This window comes from Zosterops lateralis (assembly GCF_965231275.1).
Source record: "Zosterops lateralis genome assembly, chromosome: 3".
Lineage (NCBI taxonomy): Eukaryota > Metazoa > Chordata > Aves > Passeriformes > Zosteropidae > Zosterops > Zosterops lateralis.
In genome coordinates, this window is record NC_139764.1 from 97871988 (window position 1) to 97891524 (window position 19537).

The window sequence follows — 19537 nt, forward strand, 5'->3', positions numbered from 1 at the left end:
AGTTTCACGAGAAGTATCTCAGAAACATCTGCCTTCATTATAATTATATTTCTATTTCAGCTGCACCAAGCTATTTACAGATGAGCCTGTTCATAAAGAGCTTTATAATTAAGCAAACAGAAATATCTTTTTATAGGATGCAGATCTAGGGGTGATAATCACACACAAAATACACAGCAACAGTTGCAAATAGAGTGTTTAATGCTAGTTATATAGTTAGTGATGTGCTCAATAAAGCCTGACATGTCTTTGTTCCTAAATGTAAGAAAATATGGTCTTTACTACACAACTGTGTAAACTGCCTTTTTTGTATACAAAAGGCCATACATTTCAGGGGGTATGGCTTGAAAATCCTCCTGAAAACAAGCCCTCATGTCTCCAATACAATACGATTATTAAGCTTTTGCTGGGAAAAGGAGCTGACAGCATATATATGAATTTCAGATATGTGACATCTTCCTTATGCATGAACTGTGACCTGATATTTCAGCTGCTGGACGCCAAAAGACAAAGAAGCAAAATGAGAAAGTATTGGCAGAAGGAAAAAAGACAATCTATTATTTACCAAAATTACTGTCTAAGGTCTTTTCACAGTATGTGCTCCAGAAATTCAACTTTATCTATTCTGAAGAACATATTTGTCACTTACTTCTCTCAAGATTGCAAACTTGCTCTTTTGCAGCATTTTCTTGGAATTTTTATAACCATTTGCAGAGCAACAAGTGGGTTTGTAAACTGAACTGCTGTGATATACCATATGAATCCCAAGTGTGAGCAACATGCCAAAGAAAACCACACAAAGATTAAATTAAACTATACATGACACCTCATTTTTCAAAAAAAGAATTTATTTGTAGGAATTTTTACAGTGGGGTTTTTTTCCATCCTCACATTTAAATCAGCCAAAATAGATGTCTGAAAGAAGACAGCAGAAAGCAGGCCCCTAGATACAACTTAAAAAATAGCTATGAACAGAAGTGATGAGTACAATAACATACTTTCTAAGATCTTTGCTAAATCATGTGGAATCACTTTAATATATATATTTTACAGGTAAGCTAAATAGTCTAATTTGATTTAGAAATGGCTTTATTTTTAAACCCTTGAATATATTATAAATATTTTAGTGAGATATTCCTAAAAGGATTTGAAAGAGAAATGTGTGGAAAACTTCAGTATTTATCAATATCCTTGAGTTCTTACAAGGGTTATTCAGGCTTTCTACTTCAAGTTGGTTTTACACATTTAACATAGGTACTTTGTCTCCCTAGAGCACCTCTCCTTTGTCTGTTGACTACACACAGTGAGGCACAGAGCTACAAGTGTGCAATGAAAATACCCTCTTACATTCAACTGCACCAACTCTAAATTGGTTTCTACATTTCTATACCATGGATTTCAGAAAGCATTAAGTGGTTCTTATAATCATGTTAGATAAACAATCTGAATCTCAATGATGGAATTACAGAAGTTTTCTGATGCCTGATTTGTACTTCTGTTTAACTTCTGTTTAAAGGGTCTCCCAGTAAACATCCAAAAATTGCTTCATTAAATTCCTTGAAACAAAAATCTAAACAGTAGTTAAGCACTGGGTAAGTTGTGACATTCCCTTCTTTCTCCAATCAGCATGTTGGTCTCATTTCTCCAGGCTTCTCAATCATGCTCTTAGAGAAAGACACCTTACTGTTCTCCCCGTGCAATGAAGCATAATGGAGTCAAGAACTGTCACTCTTAGGTGCCACAACAATACAAATAACAAACACTACAATATTTCTTCATCTGCAGAACTGCACAGAGCAAGGGACTCAAATAGAGAAAAGTATTATGTAAACAAGAATACTGTTTCTCTATTATATTTTCATGAACTAAAAGCAAGCTTGTTTTTTCATTATCAAAGGGTTTCTGGTTTAAATTACAGAGTGGGGAAAGAAATATGTCTAAGTGAGGTTACAAGACGTTTCTTGCCTACAATGTGGATGGCAAAATGTCTGAGAAAACAGTGTCTCTCCTAAGAGATTGATGTTATTAAAAATATGAGAAACCATGTCTCAGATAAAATTGGGAAAGAACCAGTCAATCTCCTGATGATCAACATGATCAATCCCTGAAGCCTAGCTCAATGTGTGACTATTAAACTGTGAGAATGCGTGAAATTTGGCAGCCTGAAATCTCAAGTCACACACAAAGAAAACAGAAAGCATCATTGCTGTCTGTTTCAGGTTTGTTCCACTTGTAGCTTCCTAGCATCATTGTCCCTGTCAAATGGATTCCAAATGAACTGATATTTCTAAAATTAGATCTACATTTCATTAACTTTTTAGTCTGCAGTTTGTGAGGCTGAGAACACAGTCCTAGATTTTGTTTGATATTCCCAACTGGATAAAGTGTGGAAAGAGAAATGTTAAAGAAGAAATTAAAATTGATCTTATTGATGGTTTCCATCACCTCTCTCCATCCTCCAATATGAAGTTGGAAGCAATGCAAATGCAAAACATCTGATTCTTGAAGTCTTGCTCCCAGAGGTGCTGGTTCTGGATTAAGCATTCACTTTCTGGCTCATTCCCAGATTACTTTCAACTCACATTACTACACTGTTCCAGACCAAAATCCAACTCCACATAAAAATGCTAAATTATAGAAATGGAAGAATTATAATGAAGCAGCTTTCTATCAATTACTTTTGATTGTGTCTGAAAGCTGAATTTAAATAACTGCTGGTAAACATCATTTACTGGTGACTACTGGATAGCCTTTCTAAGTAATACAGCTAATTGTGTATACATCAGGTGGGCTAAAGATTTCATGATAACCTCAAAGCTGCAAACGAAGACCTGTCACTATTAAGCCTGAAATGCTGGTAGAGTCTGTGGGAGATGCAAGCGTCAGTACTTTAAGTGCTATCTCAGGGCTGGCAACATGGCAGGAGGTTTTAGGTGCTGTCATATTCTCACGTGTCAAATCATCTGCTCCATGTTGTCCTTATGATGTGGTCAGAAACTTATAATAGAACTCTTTGATGCAATTCAGTGCGGGTTGGATGAAAGAATAACTTGTAGTAGACAAATACAAAGCCTCTTGACTAGGGTTGTGATGTGCTCTGTGTGGGTTTTGTTTCATCAGCATATTCATAGCATGCGCCTCTGACAGATCTGAGTTTGAGTCTCAAGGTGTGAAAGTGTCAAGCTATCATCAAGTCCCATTTTCCCATGCATCAAGTTTCTCATGTTTATCAGGAGAGGAGAGCCATAAAGCTCCCTAGAGTGGGTATCTTCTACTGTGACTGTAAAAAAGAAAAAGAAGGATGAGAGTCGTATCTGCCTTCATCAGTCTTCTCAGCCAAACAAGAGGTTTTCACTTAGTTCCTCTGCAAGAACCTGGCAATGCAGCTCCCAAGTTCTCATCAGTATCAGAAGGAAAGGGATCTTCCCATGTCTTTTAAAATGACAGAAAATCCTTATGACAGAAAAAAAAGGCATGGACAGAATTCACTTGGACAGTGCACATTGTTAACAGTCCATCACCCACATTGTTAATGTGATGCAGGTGGTCTCCAATATCTGAACCATGGGAATAACAGCAGTATGGCAAAAATAATCATTTTTATAATATCTAATTCATGGAATTTCATTTAGATAATTTTAAACTATCCTCACAAAAAAAAAATAGTTAATTAATACTTCAGCTGAAAACTTGGAAAAGGTGAATAGTGAGAGTCAGAATCTGAGAATGAAAGATAGCTAAGTCAAAATAACTCTTAAAATCAAGCTTGGCTTATAAGCTGTCAAAATTATGCTGCCATTGGCTAAGAAAAAAAAAAAGTGAGTTATCAAAGTGTTGCAGAGTGCATTTTGGATTTCCTAAAGTTCTGTATGGTTTTTGTTATCTTTTATTATCTGTTTAAAATGGTTTATCCCTACAACCCCCCATTCCCAACTCCCAGTGGTTTTTCCCTAAGTCACACCCCCTTCATTCCTAAATGGGTTCTGGGTGTTGCCTTGCCGGGAAACTCCCCCCCGGACTTAAGGGCATGTTAAGCCTCCAAGAGCTCACTTCTGCATGGGCTTGGGGCTTGAAATAAATCTTTGTGATTCCTACGTGTGAATCTTCCTGCTTCCAAGCCATGGCCATGTTTCTGTCTGAGATTCACATCCACAAACATTGCATTTTATGGTTCTCTAAAGAAAAAGCTAGCAAAGCTAGCTGGTGAAAGCAGCTCAGAAGAAACATATCAAAGTACATTGTTGTTCTATCTAAATAAGTTTAATTTTAAAAGCAAGAGAGAAAGAGGCAGAAAAAGACAGACAGATTGTCATCTTGAAAGCAAAGGATGAACTCTAAAGGGAAGCCCATCAGTCTTCTGTACTACCTTTAAGCCTAGACCCTGAAAAAGCCCAGCATTCAGATCACAAGGTGAATGAACAGTGGTCTGTTGAGACAGAGCTCAAGATGAGGGGGATTAAACAAATAAGAACATGTCTTATCATACATGCATTTTACAATAGAAACTGATGTTTTATTTACCTTTTCTAAATGTCTCCACAATTTCTTTTCTGGAGAGCTTAACCCACTGCTAGGCCAATTGGACATGTTTAATAGGCAAGTCCAAGTAAAACTGAAAAATAGGATACAGTATAATAAATTATCACTGCAGGAAATAAATATTCAATTAAGCTGAGATGGTCATAGAATAGTTGAGTACACTGGGAGACAAGGGAGCGATGGCTTGTTGTCTAAAATGTCACTTTTGCTCTGACATTTGGAGCTCCAGGTTTTTGAGAGCAGCAGATCCAACTGCAGGAAGGCAATACATCTGCTCTCGCTTCTTTGCTCCACCGCCCCTGCTCCCTGTTCTGGCACTACCATTGTATGACAACAGCCAGTCCCCCACAACACTTGCTCTAAACCATGGTCAGAAACTGGAAGATGGTTCCTTTTCTCCATGGTCAGACAGACTCATTCCCTGGTGAACCCTAAACATGAGCAACTCATGAGTCACGGACAGAGGGAACCCCAATGAGTTCGTTAAGGACAGGGGAAGATGCAAGCTTAGTGAACGAGAAAGCAGTTCTGGCAAGCTGGTCAAAAGAACTTTCCTGGACTGCATTAGCCAAAATCCTTTGTAAAAGAAATTATTAATAACAGATGCATCTGTACAGCAGAAAATAAAACCCTATTTTATCTATAGATGTTTGTTTTAAAAGAGCAGAAGGCTATTCAAAGCCGAATCAATAGTGGTACTACTGGAACTCATTTGGAATGGACAATGTTTGGCCTATTGTGTTAAATTCCTGAGGGTTTGCCTATTTTTGTATCAGATTGCAGCTTTATTAGGTACAACTGTTTTTACATTGCATTTTTGTGATTAATGATGCTAAAAGGATTTTGGCATTTCAAATGTTGTACACAAACCTAATGGGCAAAATCTTCTGTAAACTCCTTCTAAGCTCTTGGCAAACTTTCCTCAGGAGCAAATATTAACTCCAGATAGTGTTTATTAGCTTTTATAAAATAATCACTGTGGCATGTAATTGCTAAAGGTAAGAGAACATCCAGGCCAAGAATTAATCAAATTTGAGCTCCTTAATAGAAAAAGGTCAGGAACAATATATTTCTTGCTTAGTTTGTATTTTAAATAATGTAATTTTCCTCTGATTTTTGTTTTGTATACCAAGAGTGATTTCATACACAACATTCCCTGATAAAATTGTGTTCTTAACTAGAGATATGTCTGAATAGCAGAATTCAGGACCCCACTTCATACTCTGACAAAGTAAAGAGGCATTTAGACTTTAGATTTTAATTTGCACATTATATGGGGTAGGACAAACAAAACATTCATACCTGACTTTTGCAGGCAGGTTTTTATTCTGTTTCTGTATTCGAGGGTGTCCTGGGAGCATCAGGCAAACAAAAACTTGTTCCTCAAAGAGATCAGAGTGTGTGCCAGACTCATTAAGCTTTTACTTGTAACAAATTATAGGGTACAGCTGATTAAAAAAAAATCACATCAGGAGGAATACTACCATGACTTCTTGTATATGATGCCTCCAGTAACAGGCATAAAAGTCTCTTGCAATTGCACTTTAGAAAGTAAGCCACACCTTCCTATTGAACCAGTGGGAGCCAGTAACTCCTTGATCAGATACAGTGCAGAAACAGTCTTTTGATGGGAGACATGGGTAAGGGTTAAAATATGAATATAGACATATCTAAGATGATACCAGGTGAAAAAGAAGAGCCTGGAATTGCCCCTGAAAAAGGACTTCTGAATTTAGTCCAGTACAAACACCACTGTATAGCCTCACCATTTGGGATACTAAGATAGATTTATCATTTAGGGTTGACGTTACTTCAGGCACCTCTAGTTCCCACTCTATGTGCAGTGAAGTTGTTAGTCATGCTTTTCTTTGAAGTTAGAGCCATAGCGTAAGTTGCATATCAGGAGATGTGATCTCTCAGGCATATCAAGCTGCATTAAGACATCCAAGTTCTGCTTCAACACGGGAGACAAGTTATTCTTGTTAGCTCAGCTGACATCTCTGCAAAATCAAACATGCTTGGGACCTTTGAGCACTGGGGATGACAAACTTGGAATGGTCTGTGTCTGTATTTGGCTCTCTTACCCTCCAAAGCAAAGAGGTTACATCTAAAATGCTTTCTGGGTAAAGTCAGCTCTGCATTCCTATTTGGAAATTATCTAGGAGAATGCCAGTTTGCTCAGGCAAAATCCATGCCTGTGATCAGCCTAACAATTTAACAACATGGAAAACCGAGTTCTGGTAACTGGTTTTGTATGCTGAAACTGGTAATTCACTAGGAAACAGAAGTTCCATGTATAATTATGCATAGTTTTGCCACTTTGTTCTGAGAAACAAAGACATCCTTAGTCACAGGCCAGACCTGGAATCTGCCTTTTTTCTGTTTGAAAAAACAGTGAGAGTCTTGCCATGGAAGTTTTAAGGCAAGGGTCTTACCAACAGCATGAAGGGCTGTCTGGATAAGCAGGAATCAAAAGCACGATGCCCGCAGTGTGGAAATCCATCCATTCTCTAGTGCTAAATTTCATATTTCTCTTTAAAAAAGCTCACAGCAACTAGTCCATTCTCCTTTTATAATCTGTTGAACATCAGCCATCAATCATATTTAATGTATATAAACACCTCTGCACAAAATCATGGGGGGGTTCTAATTCAAATAAAACTATTAACTATAAGCTTTGAAACTCCTTTTTTATAATCATAAGATTTGCCTTTAGATTTGTCCTGATCAAATCAAAGTTATTTCAATGTTATTATTTTCTTAACCCTAGCTTTCTAGCATATACTGTGAAATCACAATATTGTACAGAGAAACATTGTAAATGGATAATGACTTGCAGTTGTTATGCATTACATCATGGAAAGCAGCGTTTCCCACTTCTTGATTCTGGAGCTTCACTTAGAAAACCTGCTATTTCAGTGCCTCACGGGGCTCCCCAGCTCCACAGGTGTCAGAGCCTTCTATTTATCTAAATCACTTCTGCTATCAGCTGTGGAAAAGGTAGTATTAAATCTAAATATGTAAGCCTTTCCAGACCTGGACCTCATCCAACTCCACACAGACCCACACAGGTGTCTCTGAATGCTGATTTCCAGGGCTCCAAGGGGAAAAAGATCAGAAAAGCCCAGGCTGACCCTCTCCAAAACCAGCACAGGCTAAAGATTAGTTGATTTACATGGGCTGTATATCTAATTATTGGCCTGCAAGGTACACCTGATTGTATAAAATACTTTTTATAAAACAATTTTTATAAACTTTCATATTGGATGGTATTTTTGGAGAACTAAACGTGGGCATGTAACTGCTATCCAAAAATATAATCACTTACATACCACAACATACCACTTATATAGAAAAAGGGAAATAGTGAAGTACTTCACAGGAGTCCTATTAAATAACATTAACAAAAGTCCAGAGTAACACAACTGTTTTCAGCATTCCTCAGAAAAACCTTTAACAGGACTTGAAGAAACAAAAGTTTTCTTGCTTCTCTTCACAAATTGGCTAACCACCACAGAATCCTAAGTAAAGAATTTTCCTTCAGGTAAGAATCTCTGCAAGAGAAATGAAAAATGTGAGAGAAAAGAACCCTCCCCTCCCACTGCAGCTGGCCAGAGAGCAACCCAGCATTTCCAACATCAGGACCACGGCAAATGGCAGCATGCAACAGACAGCCTGAGTTCTCACTCCACCATACATACCAGCATTCAAAACAGTTCATATTTGTACCAGATTATGGGCCTAGTGAGGACAAATGCCACAGAATTTTTATCCTAATGCAATTTTGTATAGCATTTATAAGAATACAATGCTCACTGTACAGCTGAATAAAGCCAAAATTCCTCCCTAGAAAATCTGTGTAATCTTGTGTTTGACAGTACAGGACAAATATAATTCATGAATAGAAAAAGACAGAAGAAATGCAGAGAAGGGGAAAAGGAGAAAATGATAACATGAGATATTCACCTGAAAATGCATTCATCAAAAATTATAGGTTTCATCCATTTCTTGTCACTTGATATATCTTTGTGAAAAAAAATAGCTTTTAAAATGAAAATACACATCTCAGAAGTAAACATTATTTTCTGACAGGAACAAGCTACACAGAAGCAGCACAGAGACATAACCAGAAATACATGTAGGACAAGACAATGTTTCCTTCAGTGTAGACATGGTCTATGTGCAAGGACAAGGCCTGCTTTCCCTGACCATCTCTGAGACCATTTTTGTGGGATCCTAGAAAAGAGCTATACCTGCTGGCATGCATACCTCTGCATCTTCACCGCTGGTAGTAAATTATGAGAAGGAAAAAACCTAAATTAATTTCCAGTCCCTAAGAAATCTGCGGTGATTCAGTAAGTCTCAAGTGTGATGTCCAAAGTATCGGGGGGGCAGGCTTGCGTACTGAGGCTCACAGACACAGGCACACAGCAAAGACAAACTTCTGGGATTATGCCTGTTCACTTTTACCAGTCAGGCAGCACTTTCATGTGTTGCCTTTGCAGTGATGGTGTTAGATACACGTGTTTCAGACATAAAGTGAACCATAGGATCAAACTCTAGCTGTAATTTTATAGTCACTCATCTAGAAGCATATTTTTATGTCAGTGTGACACTTACTCCAGTAAGCAACTACTATTTACAATATTTTTTTATAATGTGTAATATTTTTATAATGTGTAATACAGGGCACTGAACACGTTACTAATGATTAAAAATCAAAATGCTTGTTTTAAAGGTTCATAATCTAAATGAAAAGCACAGACTCAAGACATATTATGTGGTGTAAGAAGCAAGCTAGTATACAAAGAATTCTAGACATTGCTCTTCAGATATGGTACTTTTTAGAGAAAAAAAAAAAATCAAGGTTTCCAAAAAAAAATAGAGAACAATCTCAGCTATTAAAGCCACAAAAAGAAAGCATTTTGCAATGTTCCATGTTGTGCATTTAGGTTCTTTTGGGGTCTGTTTTCATCCACGTTTTTTCAGAGCTTTCAGCCTGTGACTGAACTGAAGCTAGCCAATCTTTCTTTCTGGTTCATGTATATTAGCTCTGTGCTGTTAGGTTTGCTTCTCCAAAACAGCAGGGTGCTGGGATTTTTTAAAGGTTTCCACAGAAATTAAGAGGAGAGGCATATAATACCTTCAACTCAAATTTATTTCTTTTAATTCATTTTATATGCACTTGGGGCCTAAATAACTCAAGAGTAATTACTGAAAAGTAGCCTATTGTGTGACTTGCACCCCTTTGTGAGCAGCTATTGCCTTAACTCCAGATGCAGAGTGTTTTGTAACATGACTACGCTCCATATTCCCTTTGTGGAGCATACAGACAAGCAGTGGATCCATTTTTCACTTGAATGCCAGAATAGCTAAGCATATGTGTACAGTTACTCATTTATAGAAAGGCCAGCAATCAATTACTGCTACTAGAAGGAGCACACACGCAACACCTCACAACTGTCTCTCTAAATAGTGGTACCTCCCAAGCATACCCAAATAACAGATTAAAGTTGCTCCTGATAACATAATGTAGTCCTTAATATTTTGACTAATAAATGCCAGCCTCTGGAAATGTGGTCTTCCACAACAGCAGCAATGCAGGCAAGAAATTTTAAGCATTCATCAAGTTGCTGATCTCTGTCCAAATCATTACCACTAATAGTGTGGCTTGAAAACTTTAAAACATAATGTTTGAAAAGAGTTCACTTTGTGCAGAACAAAAAAGGCATCTCACACAAAAAAATTCAGGCAGCTGCACAATGTACATATCATTATTCCAGGTCTACAAGGGCTGTGTGAAATACAAATCAATGTGCAAGGGTTATCAGAGTGAAAGGGCAGAAATGAGAAAAATCTGGAACCAGCTACTCACATTTTCTCTGAGCTAGATAACTACATCTTTCCTCTCTTCATTTTTCCTCGCCATTACAAGCATCTGGAAAAAAAATTAATAAGGTGTGTTGGGAGGGGAGTCATGTCTGAAACCTTTTTCCTTTGCTTCAATAAGCTGGAAATCTCAGGATCTCTAACAACTGACATTTTTTCCTCCTCCATGAAAAGAAAGGAGGATGGGTTTTTCCTTCCTTAGCACAGCAATTTTATTTTTTTTTTTTTTGTACAGAGACTGACACCTCTTTCTCTTAGAAGCATTCTTTGATGAGAAATATTTGTTAGGAAATTAGATTTTAGATAAAATAATTAAACCTGTACTGTTCTTGGGTTGTTTTTTGGTTAGATTTTCCATATAGTTCTGAATCTACATCGTGTTATGTAATATAGACGGACACACATCTGGCTGAATACACACATACACCGTTATGTAGTCTCAAAATTAAATTTCTTTAATGTATATTTTCAAATATATATAAAAGACACAAAGACACAACCTACAACTCAAAAAATAGCTAATGGCAGAATTAGTATTGTTCATGAAAACTTAATTCATCCTCCCTTTGGGAATATATATCATGAGACAGTACAAGACTTTATAACTGCACCACCTTCTATTTTTGCCTGAGACCTTGACTCATTTTCCTTGCCTTCTTCATTCAGTATGTGATGGCATGAAGTCACATGCTGGGTACAGGATTATTAACTTCTTTCTGAGCATTATTGCCATCCTGTCACCAGAGTAACTGAATTATTCTCAAACATGAGTGAATATATCTGCCTGACACCACAAGAGTATTTAAAAAAAGGAAAAAAATAATAATACTACCATATAAATTAGGAATTAATGAGATATTAAGACTAAAATTTTCTGTTTAGAAGAATTTGTCAGCTGAAGAATCTAGTTTAAGTTTATGGAACCAGATGTCTCAGAATAACAAATGTTTTAGAGATCTTTGAGTATTCAAATGCAGCAACAATTAGTTGTGTCTGTAGGCAGTCAACATTCCTGTGAACCTGTAACAGCATCCTATGTTAAGCTCCCTGTATATAAGAAGGGCCGAGAATGGCCTATACAAGAATGAACAAGAGTAAAACAGAGTTTAAACAATGCTTGCTTAGGCACAAAAGAACTGTGGAGAGAACTGTATTCACAGAGTAAAATTGTATTACTTCAAACCTCTTGAGCCAGAAAGTTGTTCATCTTTGCTGCAATTCTTTGGCTCTTTGTCCATGCCCTCATACAGGATTAGGTTGTTTAGAGAATGCTCTTTTCTAAGTATATTTCAAGCAAGTGCATAACCTATCTGATGCACTAAATTAAAGTGATGCTGAAGCAATATATTGCAAAAAAAAATAGTTATATACTTGTTTAAATAAACAGCAATATTTTTAAAATAGATGATACAAATATCCTGTAATTAAAAAGGGTTATAGAATCATATAAATGCTTGAGTTGGAAAAATCTTCTAATTCAATCCCCCTTTCCATAGGCAGGGATACCTTTCACTAGACAGACTTGCTCAGGGCCCCATCCAACCTGGCCTTGAACACTTGCAGGGAGGGGGCTGCCACAACATCTCTGGGCAACTTCTCCCAGTCTGGACTCAAGTCTAGGATTGCCCCAAACCAGATGCAGTACCATAGACTTGGACTTGTTAAAGTTCATGATGTTCTCATGGGCCCACTTCTCAAGCTTTTCTATCATACATTTATTTTACCATATAAATTTGGAAAAACAATTTCCTGATAAAGAGGCATGTTTCAATGGTAAACATATTTTCTACAATATTCTGTAACTGGAACATATTTAAACACCAGATTCAAAACTTCTGTTTAAAAATATGCATCTTCATAAGAGATAGGTAATTGGTTTCTAGTCAACTCTCTTAATTAACATATGGAAAACAAGTGAATTAAAATTATGTAAATATCTTTTAAATGGTATTTTTTTGCTTTTCAGACCTTCTACTCACAAAGTTAAAATTCATCCATGTTCCACAGATAGGATTACAACCAATAATACTATAATATGGAACTAAACTTGTCCAACATGGTCTTTGACAAGTCCACAATATGAATTTTGCTGATTTGGGCCAAACAGGTAACAAAGCATTACAGTAAATAATCCATTTTTATGTAAATGTGATATCCATTTTACAAGGGCATTGCAGAGCAAACAAACATGCAGTTTCAGGAAGACTGAACTGGGATGAAATTTTCATAGAATCATGAAAACAACTTTTAAGTTCATCAAGTCCAATCATAAACCTAACACTGACAAGTCCTCCACTAACCATGTTCCTAAGCACCACTACTCTCAATCAGTCCAACCACTCAGCCCTGAGTCATTTTTGCAATCTTCTTCTGTCTGTGGTTCCTGTAACTGCACAAGCCAATGCCTGAATTGGAACCAGGGCTCCAGCTCTCTCCCCAGTGCCTCTTCTAGGGAAAAAAAAAAAAAAAAAAAAGGCATCTGGACATGCCTGCCATGTCCTATGTGCTGAATTCAATATCCATTTAGAAAAAATACATATATGCCTTGTTAATGTGTATTGGTCATGTTCACTTGGAGTGCATATGTTTACAACAGAGCATTCAATTTAAGAAAGGTCACCAGTGTCTCAGTGAGATACTGAGGTTTCCCTTTTCTAAGCCATAGTGTCCAAGGGCTTTATAGGTCAGCTTCCTAGTGAATAAGAATTTAAAAAAATCAGGGACAATCTTGGAATATTAGAGTTTACATACTTACTTCCATACATGCACAAACACTGAATGAGTAGTGGCTTAATTGGATATAGGCACTGTACATCTCTACTTCAGAGTTCTTTGTATGACAGCAAGGTATGGTTGGCTGAAAGCAACTCTGTCTGAAAACTTAAGGATATTGCAGCAGCATAAAGCAAACAGCTTTTTCACCCCTGTCATTCCCTCCAATGGGGTACAGTGGGTTTTGCATTTCTTCCCAAGACTGAACATTTGCTCAAACACAGAAAAATAACTTGGCAGATGTGTACAACAGCACCACCTGGTGATTCCCACCAAGAACCACCTGCTATCCCAGCACTGGTGTTATAAAACTAAAATTATCTGAGAAGCATTTCAAATACTTAAACATTGATGCTAATCTATATAAATGTCTTAAATTGTTTGTATACTGTTTTGAAATTAATTATTCTTAGAATAATGTGTTCTTTCTATGATTCATGAGTAAGCTCAAGGGAGAAACAAATTTTTGAAACAGAATTGAACATATCGAAAATATGGTTTTTGCACTATTAAGAGATTCACTGACACTTTTAAAATAAAGATGATATTTTTTAATCACTTAGCTGAAAAAGTATCATTATTGTTTAAGTTAGTCTCTTGCAGCAAAAAGATTCTGATTTCATTCAAAAATAATTATGTTTTAAGATAAATTTGGCCTGATTCTGAACGAAGAAGCTTTTCCTAAGACATGTATTCCATGAATATTAAAAAAAAAAAAAAAGTAGGATTTTACATAGTACAAAGTTCCCAGGTTGGCAAAAATTGCCAGGAATGAACTTCCCACAAAAATAAAAAACACACATTCTTTAGTATGTCACACCCCAATTAATGAAATACCTTACCTATTCCTTGAGCATTTATTTATTTATTTATTTATTTATTTATTTATTTATTTATTTTCTGTCTGTACAAGGATATTTTACACCATACATGTGTAAATTTGAATGTGGCCTTAGGGACATAAATTAATTCTTCAGATGTACCAAATCTTGGGCATATATAGAACTCACAGAATTTCACTTCTAAAAGATTAACATCTATGAATAGAAAGATTAGATAGCTTCTAAGTCCTTGACCTCCCTTGCTGAAGGCAATGGAAAATGTCCATTAACCAAACCAAGGCTAAAAAATGCATTTATGTAAACATGCCTCCGTGTGCGTCTACATATCCCTACATATGCATATGTACATTTATTTCCATGGGTATGTGTATATAAGTGCAGACTGACCTTAGAAGAAATCAGGCTTTCTAAAAATAAGATGATGATGGATGATGGTTGTACAGTGGGCTCCTTTGCTTCTCCAAAATTTGTGTGCCTCAAAATGTGCTAAAAAGCATAAAAAATAATTAAGATTAACCTTTTAAAAAATGGAAATGTCTAAGCCCTACTTCTTGACAGCAGTCCTAACCCTCATCAGAGACAGATCAATCTGCAGCAGCAGCAGGCAGCTATTGAGTGCCAGCGGATGGGGCCAGAGCCATGGGAAGTGCAGGGCTGCAGCTCTCACATCCACAGCTGCTGCATTCCTGTGCTCAGGACTGAGCCACACACACTTCTTGTGAGCAAGGCTATCATCAGTTTGACTTTTTGTCTCTTTATCTTTGTTTGGCATCTTCATTTATGTAGATCACAATTATCCCCTCTGTGTGTGCATTATTTTAAATGTCTGGGGTTTGTTTTGTTGTAACTTAAATTTTTGATTCCAAAGATTCACTGGAAATGCCTTGAGGTAAGGGGTAAGAACCAGAACCTGAGCAGGATAAATGGTGTTCTAAAGCATGTGTAATGGGGTTTTTTTCTTGAGTAGATAACCCCTCTTCAGTAAGACATAAGACATGGTTACATCATGGCATCCAGCCAGGACAAAGTGGCCTGAACTAATATTGCTCTAAGATGAAAATTCCTTCAGTGCAGTACAGCACTATGAAGGGATCCATGCTTCATCTGGGAGAAGTAAATCAGAATCAGCACCACACTAATTTGCACACCTGCTAATCCCAGACCCACACCACACTGACTGCTGCACTACATGAGATTTTGAATCTACCCTGAATCCTGCAGCTTCAACCTGAACTGCACCTTGGCTGGGAATGTGAGCTTATATCATGCAATCATCTCCACTCAGATATATCCCAGTTGCTTTATTTTCTTTGAGAAAATAAATATCCGAATTTCTACTGCAATTTCCAATTTTTTTTTTTTTTTTTTTTTTTTTTTTTTTTTTTGACACTTACAGGAGCAGATTCAACCTGGCTGCCAGATAGAGGTGCCTATATGATACCATTGCTGCTCTTCATCCTACAGCTGAGCTCCACAAAGACAAGAGGTGTCCCAGGGCAGTGACTGCTCATGCTGTGGTACCCACAGTGGGCTACAAGACCTATGTGGCAATAGAAAACTACAAAATCTAAAATACTTCATTTTCCTCTGTGGCCATGGGACTCAGCACTTGGACACTGGAGACAAAATGTGAGCTGTATGGAAAATGCGGGGTTTCCTGTCCTGTGTGGACATATGGCTTTTTAATTGTTCTCCTTCAGGTAACTTATCTCCCCTTACTGCATTTGGAAGCATTAAAATACCTTAATCTAAGATATAGACTGCACCAACTCCATTTTAGTAGTCTAGTGTATACAGAAATCTTAAATGTGGATCTGCATTTTTCTAATATTTTTTGTGTCATCTCTCAAACTCACATTCTGTTGTCATCTACATTTTCTATGTTCTGTTTTCACAACTCATTTTCACGTTCCCACATGCAGGATATCTCTGGCAAGGGACATTTATATTGTAAGTAACCTGAAAGTTTAAGTTTGCACTTATTGCACTAAAACTGTCAGAAGGCTTATTGCAATGGGGAAATGCATAGCCTCTATGGCCTTGAAAACACAATGTAATGTACATGGGACCTACAGTCTGTTAAACCCCCCAAGTACACAATTCTGCCATTCTCTACATTCATGTTTGACTATAAAACTTAAAGTTTTATTATGTTCTACAGAACAAACTTAAAATGCAAATAAAGGCCTAGAAGAGAGCATGGGTCTGTTTGCACATGATGCAATGGTGACTTCAAGGAGGAGAACTGTCTTATTTTAGGATAGGAAAGAAAAAGTGTCACTGGGACTCACCACCTGATTCAATCAGGGACCAGCTTTAATACTAATGTGGTACTACTTTGCATTACTTTGTTTCCCTTCAAATAAAAATAAATTAATAAAAAGTGCAAGTAGGTAAACACAAAAGAGACTTGGGTTTGGCAGTAAGAAGGGCTTCTGGGGAAATCTAAAAGTTTACAGTGTATGCTTAATAAAAATGTTTCTTCTTTAAGAAAAAGAGGAGTTGCTGTACTCTGGTTTGGCACTTCCCCTGAGGATCTTGAAAGAAACCCTGGCAGATGAAGTGCAAACTCAAAAGGGAGCCTCAGTAGATGGCACTCCTCCCTCTGAGTCAACACTGGGGCTCAGATATGGATTAGAAGCTGTTCTTCTAAGGGGAAGGGGTCAAAATGTCTTCTTTAAGATTGGGAATTTAATAGACACATGTACACAAAAACATTTATATTCGAGCTGTAAATATGTATAAAACTTAGTCTAAGACCCAACTTGCCTGGAGATACCTTTCTCCATATGTCTCAGTGTGACCCATTTCCTTCTAACTCCAGCTGTGGTGGTTGGAGTAACAGATGCTGTGGGGCCTGGAATGGACCAGAGGAGCAGACCACAGGCTATTGCAAAACAAAAATGCTTTTGAATATGACAGGAATCTGTTAAATGTTCCTGTTTGCACAGGACATGACAAATGCAGTTCTTTAGTTGCCCTATTTGGATAACTTCTGTTTGAAAATATAAAATCAACTTTTTGTTCTACACAGTAGATGATTGCAAGGTTTAGATAGGTAATTTTTTTAGTTGTACAGAATTTTTTAATTATTTTAAGATGTTTAGAACCAAAAGTCCACAATAAGCAGTTACCATTAATATATACAGGGGAAATAATATATTTAAATCTAGCTAAGTCAGTTCTCATGTCAGAAATATTAATTTACACTGCATTTCCTTTAGGATGGATTTTCTATATATTTTACTCAGCTGAACAACGTTTTTTTAATACTTGCAGAAGGACTTACCAATCTATAAACGTAGTTCACATACCTCTATGCTATCTTCCAAATCAGAGTTTGGAAGAAAATTGTAAAGTATAATGACAAACAATCTCAAGAGGGAAAAGTAAGAAGATCTAGAAAATAAAGAATTGTTGGAACAGATATTAGAATTTTCCATTGCAAATTATCACCACGGACCGGCTGTCTGGGAAGCACTCCAACCTGATGTTGGGTTCTCTTTGATAACGTGGTGTTTCTAAGCAACATTTCTAGTCAGTCCGTATGTATGAGTGGTCAGCCACCACTTGGAAACTTCAAAACATGAATTTCTTTTGTTAGATGCAGATCCAATTTGCTGTTTCGTTTTCATATGAAAAATACAGCCGGCTTTTTAAGATACAGTTTTTAAAAAGGGGAAAAAAAGGAAGCAGTGCTAAATATTGTAACACATTTCAACACATATAGCACCACATTTAATTTATTCAATACTACATTAATGAACCCCTTTTTAGTTCTTAAGCTAAGCAGATGGGTATTCAGGTAGCATGTGTTAAAGTTGTCAAGAATTTATGTTCTAATTCCTTTCACATAGCAGCCGAAGGCACTCCTTACATAAGAATGACAGTGATAACAATTAGCTGGTCTCTTCAGTCAATATGTTTCCACTACGATCCCAGATTAAATATTTTTCAGAATTTGGACCTGCTGAACTAGAATTTCTGAAGTTCATTTCTTTCAAAACCTTGTATGTGAAAACTAAGTGAATTCCAATCCTACAGAGGCCACAGACTGTCTGTCCAGCTCTCATCTATGCTTTGCACATGTTCAAGTGCAAGGCATATATAATGATTAGGTAATTCATAATTTAATTTGGAAACTGCTCCTATCTCGCCCAAAAATAATTATAGTTTGATATGTAGGGTTCATATCACTGATAAATAAAGAACAGGCATGTTCCTGTGAAGCAAGCAATAATTAGTTCTGCAACAGACAGGCTCTCTCATCCTGACAGTAGAAGGGACCAGACCAGTTCCTGGCTTATTGGACCTAGACAGAGACCTGTAGACTGCTGGCAAGGATGGGAATACAACGGAGCCACAGGACATCACAGTGTTTCGTGAAGTTAGGCACCATTTCCTACGGCTCTGCTTGCATCTCTGCAAGAGATTGACTGCAGATCATTGGCAAGGACAGTTGCATTCCACACTCATTGCACTCCACATTCAGGCAGAAAATATTTTAGATTTCTATAAAATCATCCTATCAAAATATCAAACTGAATATATTTTATCAACTCAGATCTGGAATACATGCATCCTACTAGCGCTAATTATAACAAGACATATGGTGAAACAGCATTTTAGATTGAGACAGTTTGGGGAATTTCTCTACTATGATTTCTTCTTGACACTGGAATCTTATGGACATCTGTCAGGATGTAAGTTCCAGCAGGAATGTGGCACACTCCTCTCCTTCTGATCCTTTTCTTCCATATTGACATAAAATCCACAGTAGGTGACAGAAAAGTTGCATGCACCTGGTTCATGGCTAAAAATACTAAGCCATTAAATTTTGATGATCTTCCATTTAAATGGAGCACACTTGGATAAAAGATGGCAGCTATCCAGAGCAAATGGTTATTTCAAGTCTGATTCCCAGGAAAGATAACAATTGAACTACAGATTAGTTACCAAGAAGCAGATCATCTGATACCCCTTTTACCTAAAGATATCTGAGGTATAGCAAGGGACTTAAAGAAGTTGTTTCCTCTGAGATTACTTCATAAGAAAGAAAGAGGGAGCAGACAGGACAGAGAAAAACTCAGTGGTTCAGACCTGAAACTGGAGAAGTGTCATGGACAACCCAGAAAATTCTGACCAAAGGAGAGAACCATCCAAGTTAAAAATGAAACTTAAGAAGAAGGCTGAATGTGGAAATACTTTGTCCACAGACACGTGCTTCAAATGCTAGCTGACAGAAAATGACATAATCTTTATCACACATTTGTTCACCTCACCTATTTCATATTGTTGAGAAAATAAACTGTGGGTTTATGTTGACCATAATGTAGAGTTCTGGGAAAAGATATGCATAGAGAAGTGGGGGAGGAGGCAATGGGCTCTAGGAGTCTTCCTTTTCTGAAACAATAGTAGATAAAGAACATATCAAAGAAGTCTGCCAGAAAGAGGCTAAATCATATTGAGGCTAAATCATAAGAAAGCTTAAAACA

At 37.0% G+C, this 19537-nt stretch overlaps 2 long non-coding RNA genes across 2 annotated transcripts; both read right to left on the minus strand.

Annotated features, from left to right (window-relative positions):
* Positions 1 to 1132: 1132 nt before the first annotated feature.
* LOC310906682 lies at positions 1133 to 6269 on the minus strand. The gene is made up of 3 exons (XR_014589466.1): positions 5842 to 6269; positions 4522 to 4612; positions 1133 to 3280 (listed from the first exon to the last, which is right to left on the minus strand). It is a non-coding gene; the product is annotated as an uncharacterized lncRNA (long non-coding RNA).
* Positions 6270 to 7472: 1203 nt separating this feature from the next.
* Positions 7473 to 10465, minus strand: LOC310906683. The gene is made up of 3 exons (XR_014589467.1): positions 10415 to 10465; positions 8506 to 8563; positions 7473 to 8093 (listed from the first exon to the last, which is right to left on the minus strand). It is a non-coding gene; the product is annotated as an uncharacterized lncRNA (long non-coding RNA).
* Between the last annotated feature and the right edge of the window lie 9072 nt (positions 10466 to 19537).